The 19949-nt window shown below is 47.2% G+C and overlaps 1 long non-coding RNA gene across 4 annotated transcripts in view; it reads left to right on the top strand.

Moving 5' to 3' along the window:
* Positions 1 to 19154, top strand: part of LOC130707380 (uncharacterized) — a 227723-nt gene extending 208569 nt beyond the window's left edge. Inside the window, exons 8-11 of one of the 4 annotated variants that reach the window (XR_009007270.1) lie at positions 10048 to 10138; positions 11206 to 11300; positions 14255 to 14453; positions 15690 to 19154. This is a non-coding gene — a long non-coding RNA (uncharacterized LOC130707380). Of the gene's footprint in view, positions 1 to 10047; positions 10139 to 11205; positions 14223 to 14254; positions 14454 to 15689 lie in introns of those variants that run through there. The other 3 variants (XR_009007268.1, XR_009007269.1, XR_009007267.1) reach the window with 3 other exon arrangements.
* The last annotated feature ends 795 nt before the right edge of the window (positions 19155 to 19949 follow it).

Raw genomic sequence — 19949 nt, 5'->3', positions numbered from 1 at the left:
ATAATAGCCAGGTCATGGAAGCAACCTAAGTGTCCATCGACAGATGAATGGATAAAGAAGATGTGGCATATATATACAGTGGAATATTACTCAGCCATAAAAAGAAATGAAATTGAGTTATTTGTAGTGAGGTGGATGGACCTAGAGTCTGTCATACAGAGTGAAGTAAGTCAGAAGGAGAAAAACAAATACCATATGCTAACACGTATATATGGAATCTAAAAAAGAACAGAACAGAAAAGGTTCGGGAGCAGGAGTTTTGATCCTCTGGAACCGTAACAAACAACTTAGAGTAAATGAATCAGGCGCCTGGGTGCCTGGAGGAGTCTGGAAGCCTCTCTGTGATGGTGTTCTTTGTTTTTACAGGTCTAATCTCATAAATGTTGCACTAGGCTCAGTGCTGTGCATTTTTAGACTGTTATATTTTTCCACCTGTGTACTTCATAAAAGTAAGCACTTTTATGCTCCCTTTAAAAAGGGGATCTCCCATTTGAATTGCCAAGTGAAAGCTTTAGAAGGAATTCATTAAGCATACATATATGTGCAGTATCTCCACCTGTCACTGAAGTGAGTATGAATGTATGTATATCTATCTATCTATCTATCTATCTATCTATCTATCATCTATCAATCATTATCTCCCTGTTTACCTATCTGTATCAGTCTGCTTAGGCTGCTATAACAAAATATCATAGACTGAGTGTCTTGAACAACAGACGTTTCACACAGTTCTGGAGTCTTGGAAGTCCAAGATCAAGGCAAATCCAGTTCCTGGTGAGTCCTCCTTTTTTGGCTTGTAGAGGGCCACCTTCTTGCTGTCTCTTCACATGGTGGAGAGGGAAAGCTCTGGTGTATCTTCCTCTTCTTATAAGAGCTAATCACATCATGGCAGCTTCACCCTCATGACCTCTTCTAAACCTAATTACCTCCTGAAGGCTCCACCTCCTAATTTCATCATACATAAGAGGATAGGGTTTCAACATATGAATTTGGTTGGGGGGGGCACAGAAATTCACTCCTTAACTCTATCTATCTATCTATCTATCTATCTATCTATCTATCTATCTCTCTATCTCTCTATCTCTGTATCTATCTGTCTATCTATCTATGTTTCTATCTCTCTCTATCTCTCTATCTCTGTATCTATCTGTCTGTCTATGTATCTATCTATATCTATCTCTCTATCTATGTCTCTGTCTATCTCTCTATCTGTCTATCTATCTATCTCTCTATCTATCTCTACCTATCTATCTATCTGTCTATCTCTCTATCTATCTGTGTATCTATCTATCTTTGTGTCTATCTATCTATCTGTCTATCTCTCCATCTCTCTATCTATCTATCTGTCTATCTATCTCTCTATCTCTCTCTGTGTCTATCTCTCTCTCTATCTGTCTATGTATCTATCTATCTATGTATCTGTCTATCTATATCTACCTGTCTATCCATCTATCCTTATGTATAGAACAGTAACAGTGGCTTATAAGTCACTTCCCTACATTATTTTATCCTTCCAAAACTCTTGAGAGGTCAGTAGGCCATAGGAAAAGCACTGAGTTCACTGAAACACTTGAAGGTTGAATTAACTGTTTGTGATCACTCAGTCAATAAATGGTGATGCATGGAATTCTACACACATCTCCTCTGTCCTCCTTTCCTCCTTCCCTCCCTCCTACTTGCTGACTCTATTCCAGCCACATTATTTACTAATTCTTCCCTGAGGACACTGGCATCCTTCCTCTGGGCCTTGCAGAGGTTATTCCCATGATCTGGAATGCTTTTCCCTCAGATGTCTGACTCATCTGCCTCCCTCTAGACTGTTCAAATTCCACCTTCCCAGTAAGACTTATCCTGTCTACCGTTTACGTTGAAAGCCTTGCTCCTCTCTGCCCACAATCTCACCTCACCATATACTGCTTAATCTCCATAGCATTTATTCCTGGCAAACCTACCAGATAATGTACATAGGTTTCTGTTCTCCCTTCCAACTGGAAGATAGGCTGCACAGACTCAGGAATTTTGCCATTATTAAACCTAGTTGAGGCCCAGTAGAACTCTAGGGCCAGCCAGAACTGGGCACAATTGTCACTCTTGTGATTTGATATTTTAGTGGGTTAGCTCAGAGCCAAGCCAGTTATTAAAGAGGATCTTTTCTGCTATTTTAAGCAACATGGTACATTTGAGGTCAACTTAAATTTTCAATAATTACAGAGCAGGTATGAACTCTTCCTTTGTTTCTCTAGACACATGGACCTGGATGCCAAATCTGTCCTCTCTGGGTGTAAAGGGGATTATGAAGTTGACTGGCCTAAGTCTCAATTGAATAAAAAGATGCCCCAAAAGACATTTCAACATTTTTGAAAAGTACAATCATTAAGTGTGGTTCCTTATCACACATCAGGGATTCTCTAGCCTCCAGTGTGGTCGGAGTGGTGAGGGGACAGAGAGACATATAGAGAAGCCAGGGTGAGTCACCCCATCTCTCCCTCCTCTGGACCTTAGTTCCTCCTGATTGTCACTCGTTACACTGAAAACAGATTTCAGGAGTCAGCACATGCAGCCATAATGTGTGCCTAATTCCACATCCCAGTCACTGGGACACAAAATTTTGGTGTCTTAAGTCTGGCTCACACATCACCACTCACATATGTCAGTTCTTCCTCTACAGCTGAGTCAGTGAGTAAAGACACATAAACAGAAGTAGATTAATACGAACAAGGTTTTATTGACATATATATATATGTCCATAAAGCTGGGAAAGAGAAGGGCCCATTCAGGCAAATGCACAGGGGGAGAGGAAGCATCTGAAAACAGCAGTGGGCATCCTGCCAGTTCCAAGTCTAGGGAAAACTTGGGTCCGCCAAGTTAACAGTCAAGCCAGGGATGGCACAGAGGATGGTACAGGCAGCTGTCTTCCATTCTCCTGACTGGAGCGTCTCAAGTCTGGTGTAGTTCTGAAGTGGGCTCATATGCTCCTCACCCTCCAGCACACACACACACACACACACACACACACACACACACTCTTGCACACCCCTGAGGTGTGGTCCTCCGGCTTGCTGTAGGAAGAGAGGAGGTTAAGTTTCACTTAAAGGGGCTGAGCCGCTTTCCAGTGAGGCAAAGTCCCTTCATGGTGACACACAGTTTGCAGAATAAGATCTGCTCTTCATTTGTTGAGTTTCTTCATAGAAGAAAGGAATTCGCTGGTGGCTCCTATGAAGCCCTGGGCAGGTTATGCGGCTGCCAGACTCCTGTGAGCACAGGCACAGCTGCCCTGACCAGGAGCCTGCAAACACAATGCTGGCTCGTCTAAGTCAGAGGGGTGTCGTGACTCGGGGGCCCCAGTGTTCTTCCTGAGCGTGGCGCTTCCTCTCTAAGTATGGATGCTGCTGTCCCCCATGCCACCACCTGGGTGTTGACCAGGGGGGCCTCGGGTGCTTTGTATGAATGCGGCACCAGAAGTGTATCCAGTCACAGCAGGTGTGGTGCTGTCCCCCATGCCCCCCCCCCCCGTTCTCTGCACAGATGGGTTCCAAGTCTGATGGCAGTTATTGACACAGGGCCTCCCAGCACCGGTGAGATGTTGTGCCCTCCATCCGCACCACCTGTGTGTTGGCCAGGTGGGTCCCAGTTGTAAGCGGGAATAGCAGGTCCTCCAATCATGGGCATGATGTTGTTCCCTCCTAGAGGACCACCACCTAGATTGTGGGCAGGTGGGCCCCTTGTGCTTGGAAATAAGGTAGAACTAGAAGTGTGTTGAAACCCACGGGTGATAACCACACTTGCAACTGCAACAGATGTGGTGTGCTCTGTTAGAAGGTGGAAACTGACATGTCCCTTGACAGATTTCTCCTCCTTGGTGATGGAACTTTTAAATGTAGATTTTCTCCGTCCAGATGGGCCCTCTGTGCAGTGACGGAAAGTGGGAACCCTAGGGCCTCCCATTGTGGGGATGGTGTTGTCCCCTGCCATCACCGTACCACCTGTACTCAGCCCAGGTGGGCCCCAGGTGTTTGGATTTAAGGTGGAATCAGGTATGTTCCCAAATGCTGGGATGGTGCCTGCCCCTCCTACTGCAGCAGCCTTGCCGTGGTCAGGTAGATGGCAGGTTGTCTGGCCCAAAGTAGGAACAGAAGCGGTGCTGGGTGCCCCACTTAGTCCTGCCCCGAAGTTAAGTGGTCTGGATGCCTGTGAGTGAGTGAGGCCTGGGGCTGACACACCGACCCCAAGGCTCCCACCGGCCGTAGGGGCTGCAGGTCCCATGAACAGTGGGCCCGGTGTGGTGTCGGCAGAGAGCGAGCTACTCTCCCCAGTACTGGGCATCCTGGTGGCAAGTCCGAAGCCAGTAGCAATGGACACAGCCCTGGGGAGAATGCCTGGCTTGTCGCCAAAGGCCGGCTGCGTGTTGCTGGTGGTGGCGAATAGGGAAGCTGGCGAAGCTGCCGGCATGATGCTGACTCGCGGTGGCTAGGCTGCAGGGGCGACTAGGACTTTATCTTATGCTGAAGCTGCTGGGTTTCCCAACAGAAAATTATCATTAGGCCTCTGCCCATCGTTGGCCCCCAATGTGGCCTGAGACGGGAGACCTGGGTCCAAGGAAGCTTGAAGTGTTGGTCTATCTGTTGGCCACGTTGCAGGTAAATGCGTTGAGGCATGGGCTGAGGCATTGCTACTACTGGGAGGTGTGTTCCCAGAACTAGGAACAGCCCTGTGAAATGCCTATTGGTTCTGCCTGGAGACAGGCCGAAGGCTGGTGACGGCTGAAGTGACTGTGTAAAATTTTTCTTTCAGTGGCAACCTATAATCTTTAAAATATGGTGAGCATCTTGTCTGTTTTGAAGGGGATATGACAATAAATCTACCAGATGGAAAATCCTGTTAAAAGTAGAAAAGCTTTAGTAATTTGCTCAGTGTGGTGGTTTTATCGTTCTTTTTCTTTTTCTCCCTTGGGTGACGGCCGAAGTCGTAACTGGGGGGCTGGGGAAAGCAGGAACCGAATGGAAAATGACAGCCTGGGAAGGAGGTGTGGTGTCCATAGGTACAGTGTCAGAGCTGCTGCCTGCTGAAACATTGGTGACGGCCGAAGCCGTAACTGGGGGGCTGGGGAAAACAGGAACCGAATGGAAAATGACAGCCTGGGAAGGAGGTGTGGTGTCCATAGGTACAGTGTCAGAGCTGCTGCCTGCTGAAGCATTGGTGACGGCCGAAGTCGTAACTGGGGGGCTGGGGAAAGCAGGAACCGAATGGAAAATGACAGCCTGGGAAGGAGGTGTGGTGTCCATAGGTACAGTGTCAGAGGTGCTGCCTGCTGAAGCACCGATGCTGGCCGAAGCTGTAAATGGGGGGCTGGGGAAAACAGGAGCCGAATGGAAAATGACAGCTCCGGAAGGGGCAGCAGTGTCCATGTAGACGCTAGGCTGCAAGGTCACACTTCCAGATGCCGTGACCATGCTGGTGGAAGGGATTGCCACAGAAGTCCTGGGCTGCCCAGTTACAATAGGGGGATTGATGGTAGGGGCTGGAAGAGGAGTAGGTAAGTATAAAGGAGGGGTAGGAGCTACACAGATGGGTGTTGGGGGTTCTTTTTCATGGGACGGTGGCTGGACCTTCCTTACATTCTTGGGGATCTTTTTCCAGCGACACTGAATGTTCTTCTCCAAGGTGCCTGGGTGTTTGGCAGCAGCTAAGCACGGAGGCTTAGGAGGAGGGGGCAGCTCACCTCGATCCCACGTCAGTGCCTCGTTCCCCGACGGGGGCGACCTCAGCCCTGGCAGCGGCAGAAAAAGCGGCAGGGGAATCTTCCACTTCCAGGGCCTACTGCTGGTAGATAGCAGGGAAGGGGAGCTTCTTGTTGGGATGCGTGAAGACTCTTCACGCTGCAGCTCCTTCCCAGACGTCGGTGAGCCTGGTGATTTGGGCCGGTGGTCTTCACCCAGCACTTTTTTTGTTGGCCTCTCCAGCAGCAGGGAGCAGCATGAGGTTGGGGCAGAGGACACCACGGCATGGGATGGGACCTTCACCTCCCTCTTCTCACCTCCTTCCCAAGCTGTCATTTTGCATTCTGCCCCTGTTTTCCCCAGCCCCCGTCTCCTCAGTGGGAGGTGACTGGATGGTACCGGCTTCCTGACGTTGACTCCCTGCTCAGGGCAGATGGCAGGCGCTGGAGCAGCAGGGTGGTCCCGGTCAGATGTGGCAGCCTCCCAGGAGGGCAAAACCAGCGGGTGACAGCCCACCGGGGCCCCACGGCGGGGCGGGCGGCGGGGCCGGTGGGGCCGGCGGCGGTGGCAGAGCCAGGTACGAAATTTACACAGTAAATTGCCCATGTAGGACCGGTTGTGCGCCAAGCGATCTGAGAACAGAGTGTGAAACTGGGAGAGCTTCTCCTTAGCTTCACCTCCTCTCAAGGTCTAGCACGCACTGGACACTGGATGGCTCAGCCTGGCGCTTGTGACATGCCCATTGTACTCGTCACAGAGAAAGGGTGGGCGGGGCAGGGGGTGGGGCGGGGGGCGAATGCAAGCCCAGCCCGTGGAGAAACCCCGGCCCAAGGGCAAAGGGCGGGGCCCCAGAGCCCGACCCCTTCTGGACTTTCTAGTGGCTGGGACTTCTCGCTGTGGGTGACAGGTGTTTGGCACCGGATGGGCCACCATGCGGAGACTGTTGGGGACTGTGGAAGCCTTCTCCTGCAGAGCTCACCCTGCCTGGGCACCGGCTCTGCAGGCCCCTCAGCCCTGCGTATGTATCGGCCAGCCCTTCCCCCACAAGGGGCCCAGGGGCCAGAGCCTGTTCAGAGCTAAGTGCAGGAGGCACCCAGAGCTTGCCAGGCTGTGGCCCGCCTCCTCCAGGGACCTCCCCAGCTTCTCTGCGAGGCCTGATGACGGGAGCACCTTCTCCAGGGCTGCTCAGCTGCCAGCATCACCATGAGCCAGGTGGCGAAGGTTTCTGAGCAGGGGATGCAGAGCCCTGACCCGACTGGGTGCTGCACCCCACGATGTCCCTTCCTGGCAGATAGGTTCTTTCTTCACTTCTTTTTCGAAATTTGGTAAAACAACATTTAAACCTTCGACTGTTCTTCAGGGTATACAGATGGTAGTGGCTTAGCCGGGATTCGAAGCAAGCCTGTGTGATTCCAGAGCTCGTGCTCTGGACTGTGGCGCCTCCTTATCATATATGCTTCATGTGTTACTTTTGTTTTTTTTCTTGTGGCCCTTATGGTACTTAGCCCTAAGTGCCATACGTGTGATGAACACATACACTGCCATGTAGGAGGTCTTCTTTTGTTCAACGCATGAATTGCTCATCCACCACACTGGGTTCTAGTCTCAGAAGATACAGGTCAGGGAGCACCAGTTGTCAGCATAGCAGCGTCCCACATTTCTAATTGAGGCTTGCAGCCCAGATTTTCCCTTTGGTCTAGTTTGAAGGATCCAGATATGTAAAGCTTATATTCTAGATAAATCATGGGCTATCCGGAAAGAAATTCACCAGTAAGTTATTCCAGTTTCTCTGGCCTTCCTGGAGTATATCCAGTAAGGCATCTCATTCATGTCTGGAAAGCAAATATATCATTTATTGCAACTTCATCGTGGAGCGACGTATTGGTTTAAAGTACGATCAACACAATTTGGTCATTGTGAGTATGCCAGCTGGGTCCACTGTTTACTACACATATGTAACTCTAGCGATTCTTATGCCCAAGAGAGGAGACATACTCTTGGGTGTCTAGGGCAAGGGAAACATGTGTTGTTATTCAGGAGCTGGAAGCTTCAGCATGACAGGAAAGAATTGAAAAATCCTGGTCTACACATCACTTTACCTTGTTTGAAACTTGTTTCTTTGGCTTGCTTCATTGGAGTGTTTTCTCTCTCCTGGGGCTGACATTGTGTGTTCTGTATCACGCATGTGACATGTAGAAGTTTCAGAACCCAGAGTCATATAGATGAGTAAAAATTTATTTATATATTTTAGTTTAAAATCTATTGAAAATAACACTGGGCATAATTCATATATTCCAAAATTAGTTTGACCCTCTGCCCATGAGATTCTTTTTATGATATGTGACAGCTAATTTGGACTTCCATCCCCAATAAACTTTGAGGTTTGAGGACACAAAAGGTTTTGCTCAGACCTAAATTCTGTCTGAAAAAAAGGGGTAAATATTATAAGCCCTTTCTAACCTCTCCAGGAGCAGAAATGATTTCCAGCTGTGGCATTGAACCATAATTCCTTGATCTCATTTGAGAAGAGTTCAGTAAGAAACAATGTCCTGATTTTTGTTTGTTTTGTTTGTTCCCTGTTTTCTTGTCTTGCTTACCAACAATCCATTGTAATTCATGAGTTTGTATGGCAGCAGGCTGAGTGTTCCCTGGAGCTCATTAAATGAACTTTTGTTCCTAAAATGATTTTTGTCTCCTTGTTTTCCGCCCCTCTTCTTTCCTCTGCCCTTGACTATAACCAGAGCTCAGCAAAAGCTGACTGGCTTTGTGCAGACCCTACTTAGGGTAGTCTTTTCTTAATTATTTTATTCATGGCTCCTCCATTTCATTGTTTGCCTTCTCAAAATGTGTTGAAATCTTTCTGTGGTTGATGACTTCCACAATGTCTTGGCTTTTATTGGTTGCTTAATTTTGGTATTTCTACAGTTTTATTTAAACATGGTTTCAGGAGGAACAGAAAGTAAATGTTTCCTAGTCTGCCATCTTGCGCTGAAAATCCCTGTTGATTTTAGCATCCAGTGTTCCCATGGGAAAAAACCCAACCTTGGCATTAATAGATGTAACAGTCAAGATTTCAGCTTTTCTTGAGCAATCACTAAGGATTTAATATGTGGTCATTTCTAATGGGAAAATAATAACTATCTCATGGAGTTGATTTGAGGATTAAATTAGATAATGAACATGAAAATGCTTTGTAAGGTTTAAAAATCTATAAAAATGCTTTTTGTTATTATTTGATTTGTTGCTATTTCAACTTTAGCTGACAGTTGTTTATGACCTGGCTTATGTGAGAAAATGCCTTCTGGTTTATTGTTTTGAAAGCCAGAATATATTTTTCAATAGCTGAATGGAAATGGCATCATTTGTGAAGGTTAAGGGTGAAGGCATAAATGTTTCTTGACACCTATCACTTTACAATGTTTTCAGGAACTAATTGACTCATGTATTCCTCTTCCAGATTTTGCTGAGGACCTCCTACCAGCCAGATGCCTTCCATCAGGTGTTGGAAAGCATTTTCTGGATTTTAAATGTCTTAGGCTTTGTGGGCCATATACAGTTTCTGTAGCTTCTCCTCCCCTTTTTTCTTCAACAACCTTTCGAAACGTGAGAACCATTATTAGCTCACAGTCACACAGATCCAGGCTGAGCGCCTGATTTGATTTGTGGCCAGTATTTGCCGATCCCGGCTCTGCGTCCTCACTGAGGAGGAGGCGCATTTTTGAGTAAATCACTTCTTTGAATCAACTGTTCGTCTTCTGGGGCTTGTCCTTATTCTCCTACAGTCTCTAATCAACATGGCATCCAGAGAGATCCTATTAAAACAGGTCAGATCATGTCACCCAAGTCTCTTCAATGGCTTCTTCACAGGAAAAGCAAAGTCCTCAAAGTGCCTCCACAGCCCTAGAAATCTGGGCCTCTGTTTCCTCTCTGACTGTTTCCTTCTCCTCTCCACTTTGCTCCCTCTGTTTTCCACACACTGACATCCTTTCTGCTCCTTGGATACTCCAAACCCACTCTTGCCTCATTGCCCTTCCATCTGACTGTTTCCTATGCTTGTACTATTCACTTCCCAGATATGCACCTTGCTCCTTCTCACAACCTTAAGTTCCCTCTTAAATTTTATCTTCCTCAGAAAGCCCTCATTGATCACTTACTTTCAGATCGCAGCCTCCTCCTACCAGCTAACAATCTCCATCTCCCTTCCCTGCTTGCTGTTTTTCTCCAGCACTTACCTGATATACTAGTTATTCTACCCATTTATTTAATTTTTATTTACATATTTAAACTTATGATTTTATATTTGCTTCTTTACTTTTGTCTCTCCCCTCAGCTCGAGAGAGGCTATATTCATCTGTGTTGATCACTGCTGTGTTTCCTGAACATGCCTATAAAACATACTGAAGAAGGGTGCCTGAAATTTGGTAAGGGATCAATCAATTTTCTTGGCTGAATGAAGAAATATGTTCATAAATTAGTGAACAAATCTCTGGGGTTTCTGAATTAAGGACTAATGGGAAGAGGAAGGCAAATGGTTGGGACAGGGTACTGCAAGAAGTAGTATTTGGAGTACTCTGATAGCTATCCTAATAGATACGATTTTGGCATTGCAATGGAAACTGCTGGTTATGTCACAGCAATTGGAAAGGTGTGCAGCCCAAGTCCAGCCTGAAGACATTCTTAGTGCCAGCCAATCCCAAACATAGAATGCAGAGGATTGTGCAAAAACACTAATTTGCTTTTTCCATCAGACACCTTTCAGTGCTAACGGTGACCATGTTGGATGAGAGCCCAAGAGTTCCATCCCTCATCTTCCTCTTCAGTTCCAACGCCCCGCAGTTTTTCTGCCCCTGCCTTCCCCCCGGGATCTTCTCTTCATTTCAAAGGAGGCAAATATGCTTGATAGAAAGTACTCCCTTCAAATACGTCTTCATGACAGACCAGTGTTTCCTTGTTAATGTTTATCACTTTTCCTCGGTAACTTAAATGCATTCTTAGGCTAAAAGAAACCTCTCTGGCCTTACCCAGCCTCCCTTCTTGCTGGAGGAAGAACAAGGGAGTAGAAGGAGGGAAAATCCGGTCCTGATGTCACTGTGATGTTTTCAGCTCTTTGCTTTCCCCGGATGCTAAGTGTGATATGCATTTGGATGGCCAAAGAGGCCGAGATGGGATGCTACACTCTCCCCTGAACGTTTTGAACAGGTCGGGATGACCCTTGTGCTAGATGTTACCAGATGTCCATTTCTTCCAACTGTGAAAGAAGTTGATCTGTCCACGTTGTCATTAACTGTTCATTGTTGGGATTTCTAAGTGTTGGGCCGGCACTGTCCTAACTGCTGTGGGTATCACTGTGGATTTGGGGGTGACATGGGGGTGGTGTTAAGGCTACCAAATAAACATAACATGTAGTAGCAGATATGAAAATGGCCGTATGGAAACAATAATGAAAATACAAACAAGAATGTAACTAATTTTAACTTGTGTGGTGCAGGGTAAAATTGAAGCGTCCTGGCAGACAGGAGAAGTGACGGAAGGAGAGCTGCGTCTGGACCTTGGAGGAGGGCTGCGATCTCACAGGAGAAGCAGGTGCGAGGGAGACCCTGGGGCAGCCACCGGGAGGCCAGGAGGCTGGAGTGAGCATGCTCAGAGAGGCTGTGGTGGGATCGTGGTCCGTGAGGATGAGGGTGGAGGAAGTTACACAGGTGGGATGGGGCCAGGTTTCACCTGACTCTGAAAGCCAGGCAGAAGGCAGACTAGAAACTTGAGGCTTGTGTTTCTCAAACCCCAGGCTACTCATAAATATGCAGCATCTTCCTGGAAACTCAGTGTTATACAAATATTTGGGGCAACTCATTCTTTAACTCATGTACTAAAACAAACGTTCTGGAGTAGAATACAAAATTGACGTGACTTTCGTAATAAAATATGCATTTTTGAAGCCACTTTGGTTTATGGCAGGTCCCTTGCATGACACTGTCACACCCCCAGGGACTCTTCTCCATATGGGGTGTATCACGGGACAGTTTGAGAATTTCCTTAAGCAATAGGAAATGAGACCTCACTGCCCAAGGCTTTGCTCTGTGCCTGGAGCATCTTTTCTGCCCCTGTGAGCATCTTCTGGTCCCACTCCAAGAGCTGATCTGACATCTGGGCTAATAGAGCAGAGTGACTGTGTGTCCCACGAATATTCGCCAATGCCAAGATGTGGTCCCTTAATATCAAGTGCTAGGACATCTGTACGGTCCTTTGTAGGTTGATTTGCCATCATACTCTCCACAGCCCTAGAAATAATAATATTACCCTGATTTACAAATGAGGGAATGATGTGCGGCAGGTTTTGTAAACAAGTTGGATGGGTACTTTCGAGAAGACTGTATGTCAGGACATGGGTCCTGGCAGGCAGGGGGCCCCAGAGTCATATTCATGTGTGCAGCCCTTTGATCTGGAAGGTGCCTTCTGTCACGGTCATCCGCCAGCTTCATGGAAGGCAGCCGCCCTTCCTCATTCAGTTCTCCAGCGTCTGTCAACTGGTGCATTGCTGGACAGGAATTCATGACAGCGTTCAGCCCCATGTTTCTTATGAAGAATTTAACTGAAGCAAACAGAATTTAGGTGGGCAATTTAGCCTTGGAGATTGCTGTCTGTCCATCTGTCTGTTTCTGTCTTTTTCTCTCTCTCTTTCAGGTTATTGACAATATCATCATGATTTGAAACCCCCAGAATCACCTGCTTTTATTTAGCAGGGTATTGTAAATAGTAAACTACTGTCTTCAAAGCTCAGGAAGCCCTGTCTATTTTAATACCAACTTTCTGAAGGCTCATTAGTAATTAATGAAGTCATTAAGAATGGTTCACAGTGACTGACACCTTCCTGGCAACCACAATCTCCTCTTGTACTTAGAGGAAATGCCACTGGCTCCACAGGTTTGATTTGGGGAGTGGAGTGGGTAGCTGTAGGGGGCAGGAATCAGATTACATAAAGTTTCACAACAGCCATCAGCCAGAACAGAAAGCTGTGCGTGTGTTCCTCCAAGTTCCTCTACTTCGGAAGCTGTGCCTTCATCCATCCAATGCTGGTTTTCAGAAATCTTGCTAATATCATGTTTTCCAAGACAGTACCGTGTGGCTCAACTCAATTAGCAAAGATGTAAGGTTGAAAGTCACCCTCTCTTTTTTCTGTTGTTGTTTTTTCTCCCATTTTCACACATTTCCTTTTTTCTTGGCATTGCCTAGATTTATTCTCCTCTTTTCCCTTTTAGGAACAGAATTTGGCATAAATAAATAACTGACAAAATGGTATAAGCAGGAGGGTAAACACAGGGTTTCTCCAGCCTCCGCTGCAGGTCGGGGTAATTTGTTGCAGCAGGTGGTTACCCACAAGAAGGACGGGAGCTCCAACGGCTGCTGTTTAATTTGTATTTTAATAAAGCAACCCACAGCCTTCCCTTAATTGCTGACAATGGAACGCGAACCCCCTCCAAAGCCTTTCAGGTCACTAATGCACTGAAATTGTTAAATCGAAACGGACTACTTTAGCCAGGGCACTGGCCACAAGGTGGAATTCGGTACATTTCATACCTCAGTGCATTTAAATGGTATGGAGCTGATATTTAATACAAATGCAAGCACCAGTGGAGTCCGCATACTTAATCTGCCTTCTCCAACTCTCAGAATTAAGCAGTTGATCTATGGGACACAAAGGGATCATCCTTCTCTCAAAGAGAATATTTTATGACCAGGCAGTTTATTTATTTATTTGAAATTTATTTATTTATTTTTTATACAGCTGGGTCTTATTAGTTATCTATTTTATACATAGTAGTGTACGTATGTCAATCCCAATCTCCCAATTCATCCCACCACCACCAGGCAGTTTAAAAGGCACTGACATAAACAACTGTTTACAGCTCTCTCTCTCTCTTTCATCTTCAAAAGGCAAAAAGTACATGTAAGGACTTGCTGTTTGGCAGACAAAGCATTTTAGAAAGTCACTTGAAATGCTTTCCTTTTCCTTTGAGGATGACTGAATCTTTGATAGGTGCTCAAGAGAGTTCTTATAATTTAGTTTATTTCTCTTATTTTTTCTTAAGGGGGAGAAGTGGGATAGTGTGAAGGCACAGAGCTGAAGCCTGCATTTTTTTATTTTTTCATTTTACCTTCATTTATTTCTTCCATTTATTTCTCGCTCTCTGCTTTCTTGTGGAAGTGGAAATCTTACGGCTTAAATCATAAAAGTATTATTTATGGCTTTTACTCCATGACTGAACGTGCCAGATTTTCTGGGACAGGGTCAATTTCAAAGGAACAGCTAAGGTTAATTTCATCCTTGGGGCTTTGTAAGAATTTCACCTAGACAAAGGAAGGAAATAAAAAACAAATACTTTGCTACACCCCTTGTCCTATTTTTTGACTCCTAGTAGAGGGTCACTCTCCTTTTAGCCATGCTGATATTTGGAAAGCCACTATGGAAATGACTTAATTTTTGAGGTATATGTCTCATAAATAAAATGTGTGTCCCTCATCTTCTCATTTCCTTCCAGCGCTCGAGGGAGTAAGAAGACATGGAGTGAAGAGCTGCCTCATTTTCCAGAGAGAATAGGGGCACTGAGAGCTTGGAGGGACGGCGGTAGCTGTCACAGTCCTGAATTTTTACCTCCTGGAATCCAGGATGGGCCCCTTCCCCACCCCGCCAGCTGGATGAGTGATCACAGTGGAATAATGATGCCAGGAGGCTCAGAGGTACACTCTGCATTTTGAATTGGGTTTTATTAGTCAGCCCACTTATTGAGTGCTATGTGCTGTCACTGGAGTTATAAAGATATACATGATACCAGCTCTGCCCCTACAGAGCTTGCAATGTGTTTAGGGAAACCAGGCATATCCCCATGAAGCAGAAGCTCACTGAGCAAGGCAGCAGGAACTTTTGCCTCCAAGGATGCAGATGGTGATAAAGATTGCAATTGTCTGAGGCTACAGGGGACGAACTGGAACCATAGCCTGTGCTCAGAGACATGCGGATCCCAGAAGGAAAAGGGTGAAAGGCGAGTTCTAACTAATCTGAAATTTGATATTCCAAGAGCTTCCTTTAAAAGGCCCTTTTAAAATTCTTTCCCTTCCTCTTAAAAAATTCAGCTATCAAATGTTGTCCGCTATCAAATGATGTCCTTTCCATACAGTGAAAAATATACACTAAGGAAAGAAAAAGGGTAAGACTCATGCTCTATGATTCCTTGTTGAACAAGGAAAAGCATTTGGACTGTTCTCACCCCGTGATGAGTTTCTTTTCCTCTCCTTCCTTGCTTTGGTTGATGATGTGAGTCTAAGCAATTCACTGAAGCCACGTGAGAACAAGCAAAAGTCAGGGTCCAAGCAGAATTACTAGCTTGGGGAATGCCTGTCTCTCTGGACCTCCCTGTGAGACCAGTGAGGATTTCCAGACTTTCGCAGACTTTAAAATCAGCTCTCCTGAGACTGAATAAGGTGCAAAAGGAAACTGTCTTCTCAGGTTGGGTGGACCATGAGGGAAAGAACGGATGGATAAATCCAGAGAAGGTGCATAATCTGTCCTCCCAAACAATCTAAAATGACCTTCACATGCCCTCCAGGGTGGCCCCGGGAAATACATCACTAGATTCCTCCAGGCTTTACCTTGCTCTGCTTCCCAGAGCCTGTGTTACACCGGCAGAAACACCACCGTCATATTTCTCCCTGCCCTCAGGAACATTCACCAGTTGGGGGAAAAATAAAGCCAGAAAATTGTTGCTATGGGCTCTGTTTTGTGGAAGTTAAAATGCTGGTGCAGGAATCTGATTGCTTGATAGCTCCCTCTCTCTCTTCATCTCTCTCTCTCTCTCTCTCTCCCTTCCTCCCTCTCTCCCTCTCCCTCTCTCTCTCACCCTCCACCCTTTCTCGGCTCTCCCTCTCTCCCACCCCCACTTTTTCTACTCTCCCCTCTTCCCTCCACTGGACTCCCAGGGCCGCTCCCACACCGGGTTGGAGGAGAGCCTTACAGGTTGTCAATGAAACCTGGAATTATTTCCTTTGATGGCTCAGGTAATAGTAGGAGCCAAGGCAATGAGTGAGGTCGTCTGAAACCAATGCAGTCCTGCCCGGGACCCGGGAGCCAATCGCAGGAGCAGAGGGCGGGGCATCAGCGCCAGCAGAAAATTGCTAAGTGCCTCGCTAGCACAGTTGGTCCGAGCCGCCGAAAGGTCTGGTCGCAGAGACGGGGACGCGTAATCCTCAGCGTGCTCCATCCCGACAGCAGCCCTCCACGGCTCGGCAGGGCAGCGAGCCTCTGGGCACCGGCCCCTCTGCTCCACGGAGAAGGTACTCCTGCTGCATCCCGGCGGGGCTGCTCTTGCGTTTCCGTCCTCAGCGGCTTGCAGTTTAGCCTCTGTAGAGGGGTTGCAGAAAGAAAAGTTTAGGGGAGGAAATGTGACAACGGAGGGAAATCACCGTGTTTTGTTGGGAGGAAAACAAGCTGACGGTTTGGGAAACTTCTGTGCTGTCTAGAACTGGATTGGTTTACTACTCTCTCAATTAGCCGCGCTCAGGTCTGTGGAAATAGGTCTGGTCTTGGGCTAGGGTGCCTGCCTGTTGGGGTGTAGATTTGGATTTGTTGGGTGAAGGGGGTTGAACCCTGGATGTGCTGCTTCCTGGAGGGCGCATTGCTGGGAGGCTGACTCTGGGAAGCGTGATGGGTTGGTTGGGTTTTCCACCATAGGGTCTTCCCCCTTGACTTTATCCTGACCTGCTGTCCCCCAACTCTTGTGACCTTCAGTTTGAGTCCTTCCTCAAACTTCTGTCTCCTTCCTCGCCCCTCCCGCTTGCCGACTCTGTCTGCGCTCATTTAATGTGGTGGAAGGAGACATTTCCTGGGGTGTGGGCGACTGTCCTGTTTGACCTGATGGGCGTCTGCCTGTCACATAACTTGGTGAGAAAGCAACAAAACGGTTCCCAGAGGAAAAGCCGTCACTCCACTGATTAGCTCCCAAAAACTCTGGAAGACTGTCTGGGCTTGGTGTGTACTGAAATAAAGGGGATGGAGTGAAATTGCAGCCCGTGTGAAGGTTACGCCCTCACCAGGGACAGGCCGTAGGGTGCTAAGGAAGCCCGAGGCTCTGGGTGCATGGGGGCTGAGGGGCTGCTCGCACCGCCATCCCTGCTGCCTGTGATGACTGTTCTTCAAGGGAAGGGCTGGCCACGGCAGGAGGCTGGGCCAGGCTTGTAGCATCCTTGTTCCTTTCTGAGCAGTTAGGACCACAAGGGCCCTGCTTGCTCTGAGTCCCACCGGTGGTCCTGAGGAGAAGCCCTTCTCCCCACGTTCTGCCACCCGGGAGGTATTAGGTCAGTGGGCCTCCTAGGAAGCAGGGTCCCCATGGGAGAAGGTGATGTGCTTGGTCTTAAACTTCCTTCCTGCTTTGGTGCAGGCAGCTCCTATTTGAATGTTCCACAGCACTTGGCCAGGTGTGTCCTCCCACCTGCTGGGTCCTCAGAAGCAGCTGGTCCAGGACTGATCTTCCACATCCCTGAGTCCCTCTGAATTCTAGCCTAGACCCGAAGCTGGCAAGTTCGGTTCCCAGTCCTGGCAGGATGGGGATGTGCTGGGAGGACTCCTCCAGGACACCTGGTCCCCAGGACACCCTTCCCGCCGAGGTGTAGATGCCTCCATTCTCCGGCTCCACAAATCACATTCACTCTTTAATTCTTGTTTTCTTTAACCTCCACAAGGGCTTCTCCTCCGCCTCCTTTACACAGCTATTTCGGGTGGGAGATGTTATTGCCGAAGCTCTACTCACAATGCTTAAAAAAAAACCGGCTGCCCGACTTTTGTTTTTCTTGGTCAGGATACAGTCAGCTTTCTCCTCTGCACATGTTGCCTGGCTGTAAACAAAACAAGCTTGCAAACCCGCAGAGGAGAATGCCTTTGTGTTTGGGAGGCTGGAGTGGAGGCTGAACTTGTCTTGCCTGTTGGGGCATCTTTGGCCCAAGACCTTCTCCTCTGTGGTCTGTCTGGGGCAGGTGACCCCCAGAGAGCCCACGAGAGAAGACATCCAGCAGGTGGGAGCTTTTGAAAAGGGGCACCTTGGTTTTCATGAAGGCAGTGATAACACGAGAACATGCTTTGGAGTTGGAGGGGTATCTAGAACCGGGGACAGGTAGCAAAATCGTGGGTCCCTCCCACCGATGCCGATCTGCTAGATTTCTATCGTGATAGAGGACATTCAACGTAAGGCTTTGAAACCGGCTCTATTTTGAAACCGGCTTTATTTTTAACATGGACATTCTTTACTTTTGGTCCCTGTGCCCTTTTCTTTAATAATTAAAGCAGATGTACAGTGTAGGTTTGATAGGCCACAAACAGGCTGTTTTAGTTAGCATAAAATTCAAGTTAACTCCTGTGTAAGCCAGAATGACTTTCCCATACCTCAGTATGTGAAAATTTCTTTTCTCACTACCATCTGGGCACAGGGGAGGGGTCCCCAATCTCTCCTGGCAGGACGGGGCAGGACAGTGTTTCCTGGAGAAAGGGACCCTGAGCTGATTCTTGAAGGGTGGGATGTGGATGATGCCAGTGAAGAAGGGTGGGAAAGGCCTCTCCTGAGTGTGGCCTCGACATGAGTGATGTCTTCAGGGAAACAAAATTCAAAGGTATTTCTAGATGCAAAGTGCTAGCGGGTGGCTGTGTTCATCTCCTTGGGCTGCTGTAACAAATGACCACAAACTGCTTGGCTTACAACAATAGAAATTTATTCTCTCACAGTTCTGGAGGCTACAAATCTGAAGTCAAGGTGTAGGCAGGACCTCCCTCTGGAGGCTCTGATTGAAAGTCAGGTCCCCGCTTCTCTCCTCGCTGCTGGTGGCTGCTGAGAACGCTTGCTGTTCCCTGGCTTGCAGCTGAGTCACGCCAGCCTGCTCTCTTCCCCGTGTGTGTCTCTGGGTGTCCTCTCCTCTTCGGAAAAAGACCCCAGTCATTCGGTTTAGCACTCACTATAATCCAGTGTGACATCATCGTAATTACATCTGAAAAGACCCTATTTCCAAATAAGGTCACATGTCCGAGGTGGACCTCAATTTGGGGGGACGGTACTCTCGCAGCACAGCAGTAGAGACAAAAGTGGGGATTGGATGGTAGACAAAGGTACAGACCCATACTGTGCATAATAGTGACATTTACTTTGTCAACATTTTCCATTTTCTCGACTGGTCTGTTGCCGAATTCGTGGGGAATTCTCAAAGAGGGGTGCATCTACTGAGGATGCAGTGCCTTGGCTTCCAGTTGCACATGTAGAGCTAGAAGCAGGGATTCTGTCCCTGGCTCAGCTGCCTAGTAGTTTTACAGCATTGCTTTGAACTTTCTAAACCTTCACTGCCATGGTTTTATAATCAGGGATTACAATGACTGCCCTGCTTGTTTAGAAGCTTCCTGTTTGCCAAGCTGTGTAATAAACTGTAAAGTGTGTGTAAAATGTTCCTTCATGGGATTTTAAAAAATTGTCTATTAGTTCCATTCTTTCATCTCTGCAGTGCAATATACAACTTCTATCTTCCAGTTAGGGGCAGGCCTGCTGTGCACATCCTGAAGACTCGAAGAGCAGTTAGGAAATCCATAGGTGTGACTTAATATTTATTTATGTGTCTTAAGCCAGGGGTCAGAACATAGCCACCGGCCAAATGCAGCCACTACTTATTTTGTAAGGTCTGCAAGCGAAGAATGGTTTTTACGTTTTTAAATGCTTGGAAAAAATCAAAAGAAGAATAATACATCGTGACATGAAAATTACATGAAGTTCAAAAATTAAGGCTCATAAATAAAGCCTTATTGGAACACAGCCATACTCAATCCTCTCCATACTGTCTAGAGCTCTCCTCACATCACACAGCAGAATTGAGTAGTTGCCGTGGAGGACTCTTGTCCCACAAAGCCTGCAATGTTTACTCTCTGGCCGCCACACAGGAAATGTTTGCCCACCCCTGTGTGAAGTGGATGATTCTGGTGAAGGAGGAGGTGAGTTGTCATCCCTCTGGGTGGCTGTCTCCCTACTCATAGGAATGATTCCTTTGGAACATTCCAGACTCTAAAGCTGCCTTGTCTTCTGTTCATTTCCAGAGTTTCGTTTTGTTAGGGCCCAGCAGGTTGAAGGTTGTAGGGAATAAGAAGTATCATTCCCAACCCCTGAACAGGAACTTTGTTGCTATTTTGCTTTGTTTCTTTCAATAAGATAGATTGAA

Source organism: Balaenoptera acutorostrata, chromosome 2 (genome assembly GCF_949987535.1).
Source record: "Balaenoptera acutorostrata chromosome 2, mBalAcu1.1, whole genome shotgun sequence".
Classification (NCBI taxonomy): domain Eukaryota; kingdom Metazoa; phylum Chordata; class Mammalia; order Artiodactyla; family Balaenopteridae; genus Balaenoptera; species Balaenoptera acutorostrata.
This window is presented reverse-complemented; position numbering and strand designations above follow the sequence as displayed.